We start from the raw sequence: 9,612 nt of genomic DNA on the forward strand, positions 1-9,612 counted from the left end.
AACCACGTTTAGGGAAAACCAGGCTCACCTGGAAATGTTGCCAAGAAGTTTTGTTTCAGTTCTTCGTGAATTAAAATTATGTATGGGGACATGCTGAATGAGCCATGTGATTCAGAGCGGCTGGAAAGACTGCTGCCTTGACCCCGAGACACCCCAGCTTCATCCTCAGAGGGATCCAAAGTAGCTTATGTGATCTTTGCTATTAAAGGCAAAGAATAAAACACACCAGTGACTCCTTAATTTCCTGATGCTGTGTAATCATCTTGGAAGAACAGAGGCCCCAGGGCTGTGGCTCAGTGGTGGAGCAAAGCAGTGGGTTTGATTCTCAGCACCACATATAAATAAATGAATAAAATAAAGGTCCATCAACAATTTTAAAAATTTTTAAAAAAGAACCCTGTGGTTAAAAAGAAAAAGAAGAAGAGAGACACCTAGGGCAGGGGTGGAGCACACACAACACTTGGATGAGGAAGCCCAAGCCCCAGAACTGCCACTGACTCTCAAACTCATCTTCGAGTCTCAGCTGCCTGCTTTCCAGATGAGTGGCAGTGTCACCTCATAAGGAGAGTTGTCACCTTGTACATCCAATCCCACAGCAGTGGCCTTCCCCAAGATGGGTTTAAGAGATACTTTTGTGATGTTTTGGGGAGATATGAATATTAACTGGCCTGATGGCCAGCACCTTCAGTAGGTGGAACTCACTTGCGCAGGCCCCAGGCAGGAAAGCACTGCCCACCTCGTCAGGAGAAAGGTACTGACTGGCTCTGCGTGGCTCCCGTGGGGCCTGAGGACAATAAGGGGTGAAGGGCACACCTGAAATGCCTGCCAACCTCAGGCACCAGTTCTCCTGGCCAACTCTGTGGTCCTAGCAGAAGGGCGTCCTGTGCCTCCAGGGCCCACACCAGGCCTCTGGCTCTCAGTCGCATAGATTCATCCGAAAGGAGAAAAAGTATCCTAAAAGCAAAGTCAAAAACCTGCTGGGACTCTTCTTTCCAGCTAGCAGTAGCCAGAGGGCAGTCACTCACAGCCGGCATCTAAGGGGACACTCAGGAGGGCACCTGATGGGCCAGCTCTAAGGTGCTTCCGAATGGCATGTTTTCCGGTCTCCAGCGTCAATTTTGGGAACTGAGGGTGTGATAACCACTATCTCTCGGTCATGAGATTACAGCTCCAGCTTCAATGATGCTTCCAGCAAAGATTTGTAATACTGGGAGAAGAAAAGGTATGCTAAGGAAAACTGCTCTAATTGAACCCAGAATCTAGCTCTGAGCACCCTGGCAGCTTGTTCACAGAGCATTAAACCATCAGGCTAAACAGTAAGGAAGAGCTGATGCTCTGAGAGCTTCCTGTTCACCAGGTGCCTCTTCTTTCCATCTCTAGAACCTCTCACTGTGCTCACTTTTCTCAGTTCTTGAAGGCTCTTTACCCTTTTTTCTCATGCCCTGAGCTGAGTCCTTGTCCTGTCTCTACCTAGAGCTGCTTTGTGTCCTGCTCACCTTCCTTGGCAATTGGATGGGAAACTCACACAACGCCTGGGCTGGCAATGCCAGCCTCGTACAGCATGGTGAGGTCCTGGAGGGACGTGGGCAAACTCAGAGCTCAGATGAAAGAAAGTTCACTGCTACTGGACGTTAATCAGAAACCAAGGGCCAGAGACCCGGCGTTCTGTCCTGTTTCTCCCAGAGGATCACCTTCCTGGGCTCCCGGTGGAAATAGAATGAACTGGTTCAGCTGGTCATATTCCCAACTGACTGAAGCTCCCATTACCCAGGGGTAGCGGGACTCACAAAAGCCCATTTTACAGCATCTTTTGCCCCAGGGGGCTTGCGGATCTCTCCAGACCACCTAGTCTGTCACAGAGCAGGTTTTACACTGGACTTTTTCCTGTGTTGACAACTGGAGGAAGCTCACGTGTCCGGGTGGCCGGCCACCATCCCTCTTCCTGGGGCTCATCGCCTTGTGGCACTTCTTTGGGAGCAGAAGTCTGGCAGCTGCTCACATGCCCTGTAGGGAACCCACTGGCAAGTGGCCCCTGCTGCTTAGGCATCTGAGTGGCGGCCCCTTCCCACACACTGTGGGCAAAGTGCCTGTAAAAACAGTCATTCCCAAAAGCAGGGGCAAGGAGGGCACCCTTTGGCCTCACTTCCTGCTTGGGATATTTTCCCCTAGATTTGTCCTATGTACAACTTTTTAGCGGCCAGCCATTTTCTGGAAAGGTAAGATAGAATAGTTTACTTGTGGGAAGACGAGGATTTGTAAACTTTCCTGTGAAGTCTGTTCAGCCTCTCTTTTGTGTTATTCCTAGAGTGTAGTTTTGTATTCTAACTTGCAGGAACACACCTGCGTAGGTGACAGAATTCACTGGGCAGGGCTGGTTAGAGTCCTGACTCCCAGGAAAAGGTAGAGGTAGGCCCAGAAATCTCCATTTTAATAAAGAGAAAGTAATCTGCTTTCCTTGGATCCCAGACCAAAGGTTTAGAATGATGTTAAGAAATAGGAACGCGGGGCTGGGGATGTGGCTCAAGCGGTAGCACGCTCGCCTGGCACCACATACAAACAAAGATGTTGTGTCCGCCGATAACTAAAAAATAAATATTAAAATTCTCTCTCTCTCTTTCTCTCTCTCCCTCTCTCACTCTCTCTTAAAAAAAAAAAAAAGAAATAGGAACGCACTTTCAATACTTAGCACGCTGTTCCTGAATGTAGTAAGAGTCACTATTTGTGGAGTCTCCGTCACGTGTGGGCGCGATGTTGTATTTAAACCTCACCAACTTTGACAACAGGTAGTATTTGTCTCCCTTGTACTTTTGAGGACACTGAGGCTGAAGAAAGGATGATGACTTAAAGGTCTGTGAGGATCATGATTTTCACTGAGACCCTAGACTGTCAGAAAACAGGACAGAACCAAACCTCCTGACTCTGGGGGCCTTCCCCGACTTGGGACTGTTCTTCTATTGAGTATAGGATAACCAGTCTCCACTGCACCCAGAGGGCTTCCACCCACCCAGGCCAGTCTGTGTTTCAGAAATCCCTTCTCTTCCTCTTCCTAAAGTCTGTGGTCAGCCTGAGGTTGGCAAGCATTTCAAGTGTGCCCTTCACCCCTTATTGTCCTCAGGTGCCTGATCCACTTTGCCCAGGCCTCACGGAAGGGGTCTCTCTTGCCCAAGCCAAGGCCTTTGCCCAGATTCCGTCTTGATTACTGCAGTCCCATTGGAGAACAGAGCCTGACTAAGAGGAGGAGCTCCATGGCCAACCTGGCAGAAGGGCACAAGTCCACTTGTTTAAGGCAGAACAAACTTTCAGTCCCTCTGTCCCTCTGTTCTCTCTTGGGTGGACAAAGGGACAGGCTGCAATGTTTTTCTTCCAAGATAGAAAGCCTATAAGGTTACTATTCATGTCGAGCATTTAGAAGATTTATTTTAAAAACTGGATTGCCAAGTGGAGTCCAGCGTGTCTGAATGTGTCCCCCAGAACCTCACATGTGGAAAACCTCATTCCCAAATTCACCCTAATGGTATTTGGAGGTGAGAACTTCAGGAAGTAGGTGGGACAAGAGGAGGTCATAAAGGTAGGGTGAGAAGGATTGAACCCAGTGTGCTTAACCACTGAACCACATCCTCAGCCCTTTTTTATATTTTATTAAAGACAGGGTCTCACTGAGTCGTTTAGTGCCTCACTAAGTTGTTGAATCTGGCTTTGAACTCACGATCCTCCTGCCTCTGCTTCCTGAGCTGCTGAGATTACACCACCATGCCTGGCTCACATTCGTAGCTTTTTAAGGAGAGGCGGGAGCTGAGCTGGCAGGCTGGCTAGCAGGTCCTGGGATGCAGGACCAGGCCCCCCCCAGGTGCCAAGTAGACCCTGGCCCATGCCCTTGGACTTCCAGAACCACGAGCAGAGTAAACAGCTCTTCTTTACTAATCACCTCATCTGTGGCATTCAGGTACAGCCACAGAAGACACATCGAGACAGCAGCTCAGATGATAGAAAGTCATTTTTTTCCCCAATAGTTTTTATAAGTCTATTACAAATGGCCTCATTTTGCTTTAAGCAAAAGGTTTCATTGTGCTGACAATATATATACACACATTAAAGTAGTTCCTTACAAAGCAGCAAATGGAAGAATAATGAGTAATTTTGCTGATAGTGGTGCTGTGTTTGAGGTTTTATGACAAAAGAGAGCTATGTGGCAAGCCTGGCCCTCACCTTAGCACAAGGTCCTGCTGAGTGTAGCCCACACTGGAGCTGTTCCTCAGGAGGAAGTGACACAGTCCCACTGAACTCAGGAGCCTGCCTTTAAACCCAGAGATGCTTCCAGTTGACAATGGGGATGTAAACAGGGCTCCAATTAGTGAATTTGCTAATGGCTGCTTCCTGTCTGTGTTTTCAGCTGTGTTCGGCTAAAAAAGTAAAATGTCTTCCCTTGTCTCCCCACGTACTCATCTCCAGTTAAGTTACTTATAATCAATCTGCAGACCTTCAGGGATCTTCGGCTATGTTTTTATAATATTATTTTAGTTGTAGATGGACACAATACCTTCATTTTACTTATTTATTTTTATGTAGTGCCAGGGATTGAACCCAGTGCCTCACGCATGCCAGGCAAGCACTTTACCACTGAGCCCCAACCCTGCCCCCATCGGCTGTTTTTAACCATTGACTAAAAGTTCTACCCTTGGAGCGCACAGCCCCACAGGTCAGGACAGGGCTCTCAGAGGTTCTGCTGAGAGGCACTCTTGTAGGCCTTGCTCCCCGTGTAGCCTTCTGGGGTGTATGTGGGAAACAGAGTGACGGGTGAGCCTCAAGTTCTCTGGGAGGAAGCAGAACTCTGGCCCCACACTCCACTGTCGCACACAGGGCTGTTGGGAGCAGGCAGGCAGGGGGTTCTTGTCCCCATTCGAGACTGTGGCTTCTCTGCACTGACAGCTCACGGTGTGATTCCAATTTTAAGTGTCACTGGGTGGTGTTTGGAGGAAATTGACTTGTACTGTTGACTCTGAGGAAAGCGGAGGCCCCTCCTCATAGGGGTGGGTCTCTTCAACGGAAGGCTGCCTCTGTGTGGCTGGAGCCCTGACACATCCATGATGAAACTTAGGATGAAGCTCTTCCCGTGGGTGCATTCACACTGTTGCTTCCGCGTCTTGGAGAAGCCTGATAATACAGCATGTCCTGCTGACACCAGCTCATCTGAGTAGGATCACAGGCCTTCAGTCAAGGGGACCTTACGGGTCACTGACACCTCCCTGGAGCTGCGGTGGTCCAGGCCCCAGCCCGGCTGCCTGGCTGAGTTAACAGCACCTTCTGGCGTGCTTGGTTGCCACCTAGTGCTGTGTGCAGGTACTGCAGCCCTCAGCCTCTTTCACTCCCCCCAACGTGCTTCATTCTCTATTCAACAAACGTGTAAGCTCATGCACCCGGCAGGCAGCAGTTGGTCTCTCCCCCGCCCCCCCATGGAGCTGGAGTCGGAACCTGGGCCAGGAGAGAAACCTGACAAGGATCCCAGGAGCTAAGGGGCTAGCCAGGGTGACCAGAGGGTGGGCCACTGTTGGCACACGTTCACTGTTCTAGCATTGTAGGCTTTGGGTTTTGAAGGCCGCAGCCCCTCCATCCAGCACCCCGGTGAGCTTCCGGGCATACTCCTCTTCCCGGCATACTCCTCTTCCCTTCTGCTCTGGATCTGGCCTCTTGGGCACAGGATGCTTCACTCTGGTCAGGCCCTGGGAACAAGTTCCCTGCACTGGCCGGAGTGTGGCAGCGGCTCTGTGAAAAGAGACTCTGCCCTAGTGAGCTGCGGGACCCACCTGTGGGGGCAGCTGCAGGACCCACCTGTGGGGGAAGCTGCAGGGGGCTGCAGGCTGGGAAGGGTACTGTGAGAGTGGGTGCTGCCCAGGACTGCCCCTCTGCTCTGTCACTCACTCTGGCATAATTGGCCAAGAGGAAGCAGAGGAAGCCTTGGGTCCTGCTGGTGCCCTGACATGCAATGGGGGAGGGGCCCCACGGGTCTGTTGCCTATCTTCTCCACCTCTGCAGTCAGTAAGGTGGGCACCTGAGCTTACGGCTAGGTGGTATTGGCCTGTCTGGGAGGCTGTCACTGGTGTGGGGCTGGTATCTAAAGCAGTGGTGAAGCTGTCCAGGAGCTCTGGGCCCCTGGGATGCTAAGCTTGGGTAGGGCGGGATCCATGCATAGGGGACAGACTGGTGCAAATGGTGGGAACCCCGGGTTAAGAGAATGATTTTATAAAATGGGCCCCCTGTGCTGACCCCCACATGCTTTCTTTTCCTGCAGCCCCGCCTAGCCCAAGTGGAAAAGCTATATCTCGTTCCTCAGCAGAAGAAGTGCAGGCCTGAAATAACATTAATAAGGGGAATCCAAGCCACCCTGAAGGTGGAGAGCTTTGTGACCCTTTTCCTAGACCAGATCCGAAAACTCAGAGAGATAAGGATAATCAGTAAGAATGTATGGTTAAGGATCCAATTAGAACCAGTCAGCTTAGGCCATAGTTGCCATGGCAGTGGGGACCTGAAAGTCTTATGTCAGCCTGCTGTCAGTCAGAAGTCAAGAGGTGGAGCTGGGTGGGACTCCCTGGAAACTTTTCTGGTATCCCCAATAAACCTGGGGTACAGGAGGGGCACATTGTCCCTCTCCCCTCTGAGAGAACTCATTCTCTCCCTTGAGTGTGTCCCCTTTCCCTTCTCCCACCCCTTCAATAAACACATGGCTGTTACTCAGAGTTACATGAATGAAACTTTTCTGAATTGATGGCAAGAATCGGAGTTTGAAGGGGGGGGGTCTTCACGCTGCCTCAGTTTCCCTGCAGGCCTCCCTCTCTGGAGCACATGAGAATGGCAGGAATGGAGAAAGGAATGCAAGGGAAAGGTCAGGCTTGGAGGGTTGGGTGGGAGGTGCAGCCAGCTGGATCTCACCTGCAGTCTAGGTAACAAGCACTGGCACACCCTTGAGGAGACAGCCGCTTCCTTCCCCTTTAAGACCATAGAGCTGGAGACATCCCTAGAGCCACAGGCCACTGCTGCTTTGGAGAGGAGCAGACCTGAGCAGGGTGGTGCAGGGAGCTGGAAGCAGAGGGCCTCAGTGGGGCCACCCTTGTCACTCTTGCCGGAAAGTGCCTTGACTCTGGGTGGCAGGTGTCTCCAGCAGGCTGCTGCAGCTCTGGTTCCCTCTGAAGATTGTGTGTCAGCCACCCAGGCCTCTTTTGGTCCATTTACTCCTCCGTACAATGGGCCTTCTGGATTTGCAGGACTGTTACGAGGCTTGGATAATGGGTATGGAAGTGACCAGGGGCTCAGAACACACTGGGGTATAGCAGGGCTTAGTCCCTGGGCAGGCAGCTGGTTAGACCTTAGGATTCTTCTTTCCCAGAGTTATAAAGTCTTACCATCCCAGGGTCAGCACCATCACTGGCCCAGCTTACAGGTGAGAAGGCTGAGGTCAGGGTGGGGCTGGGCCCAGGCTTCCTGCTTCCACGTGCAGGGTAAGGAGGGGTTTGGGTGTCCCTTAGCCTCTGGAGGGGCCAATGTAGACCCTGCGCATTAGACATCAGTTCTGGCCTTCTGTGTGGGGGCTTCCTGATGTCCAGGGGCCTCCTGCTTTTGGCAGATACGGAGCTTGGGTCCAGCATGGCTGGATGGTGTCACAGTGCTGCTTGCCGCCTGCAGCCTGCCCGCTACATCCTCTGGTAGAGCAGACACGGATCCTGGGTAAAATCAATAGCCTGGGCCCAGCTCTCCCCACAGGGACTGCATTAATCTGCACGTTTTTGCCACACCACTGCTTCTCATGGCAGCTCAAGATGTTTTTCTGCTCCAGAGTATCCCTTTCTTAAAAGAGTCCCGAATCCCCGGCGCGGGGAGCAGCCGCCCCTCTGTCGCCCCCTGCCTCCCCAGGTTCCCAGCGCCGCTTCTGTCTCCAAGTCTCCCACAAGCCTTTCCACATCATTCATGTTGACATTTAAAAGTTTCCAAGCTTGCTCTGAAATACCACAAATGCTGCCATTGTTGTTTGCTGGCTTTGGAATGCTGAGAATCCCAGGACATCGGGAAGGGCCTCCTGCCTTCGCAGGGAGCTGGCATCTGGACAGGGCTGGGAGAACGTGGCCAGACAGGCCCAGAGGCTGTGGCTCTGGCCTTCTTCCATTCCCACCGTTCCAGGCCCTAGTTTTGTTCTTCCCGGAGCATCACAGAATTGCTGCAAGCATGCCTGCTATTTAGGAAACTCATTCCTCTTCTCCGAACTCTGTGATTTTTTTCACCTTCTGCTTGGTTCTTGCTTGTAAAAGGCCCTCGGGGTGTCTGGAGAGGAGGTCAGAGAAAACAAACCCTGCCGTGTGTGGATTCCCAGCCATGAAGCTGCTTTCTCACAGTTCTTATGCAGCCTGAGAGGCTGGGGCCCTTTCCATGGGACTGCATGTCCAGCCTGCTTTGGCTGTAGGTGCTATTTTTGCACACGGCATGCTCACAGCTCTCTGAAGTTGATTGATATGCAGGGCAGCTGGAGGCACAGGGGCAGGCAGGCCTGGACTTGCGGTGAGCTGCTGGGACCTGGATGGGCTCCTCAGAGGTGTTGTAGTGCCTCCTGGTGCTTATTTCTGAGCTCACAAAATGCTCCTCTCAGAGAGGGGGACCCCGAGGGTTTCCAAAAGGATAAACGATGACTTAAACAAGGCTGTGCCTCAGATCCCAGCACAGGGCATCACATTCCTTAGCAAGACCTGCCACTGGCTTTGATTTTTCACTAGCTGCTCCCAAACGGGTGGGTTCAGGGGCTAGAACGTGATAATAACCGTAGACGTAGCTGACCAGTTTCATTTGCCCAGCAAAGGTATAAAACACAGCAAAACGACCCCATGATCACAGCCACTCTCATTTCCTAACACAAAGCGTATTTTAATGCCAGAGCATGGGTAGGGAATAAAATTGGTGACAAGCAGTACTTGCTGTCAGGGACAGACCTGCTGCAGTGGCGAGGCCACTGCCACCCAGCTTCTAGGGAGGTGATCCAAACTGCTGTCCCTGCTGGTGCCTCGTCCCTTGGAGCGTGTGCCAGTCCGCCAGGGCTCTCGTTAACTGCAGAATCTTCACCAGGACCCGGCTGCCCTGAGAGTCTGCTTTTCAACAGGCTGCAGGTGAGCTGGGGACTACTGCTCCCCACTGGCCACTCTGAGGGGCAAGGCCCACTCTATACCACGCAGAAAGGATGCTGAGGTTTGGTCAGCTAAGAAGACAAAGTTTGGTGAAATGGTTATTTCATCACTCTTCGGGTGAATTCTCTGCTATTGCGTAGACGGGGCTGGAGTTGGCAGAGGCCCCCACTGTCCTGCCAGAGTTTACATGTAATGACATGTGGTGACCCCTTGTACCATGGGAATAATGGTCACAGGACAGCTGCCATCCTCCAGTGTAACCAAAAGTAGCCAGAGATTTCAATCCTGCTTCTCGTATTCTGCTGATTCTGTGAGCACCCTGAACCTTCCTCTCTGTCCCAGCAAAACCAAATGCCAGTGTAACAGTGAGAGCCAAGTGGGTCTATGTGGGAATCCAATAGGGCAGGACTAGCCAATGGCAGGGGCAGCGCTCAGGAAAGACTAAGCCCTGCCT

The sequence above is a fragment of the Spermophilus citellus genome, assembly GCF_964194105.1.
Source record: "Spermophilus citellus genome assembly, chromosome: 6".
NCBI lineage: Eukaryota > Metazoa > Chordata > Mammalia > Rodentia > Sciuridae > Spermophilus > Spermophilus citellus.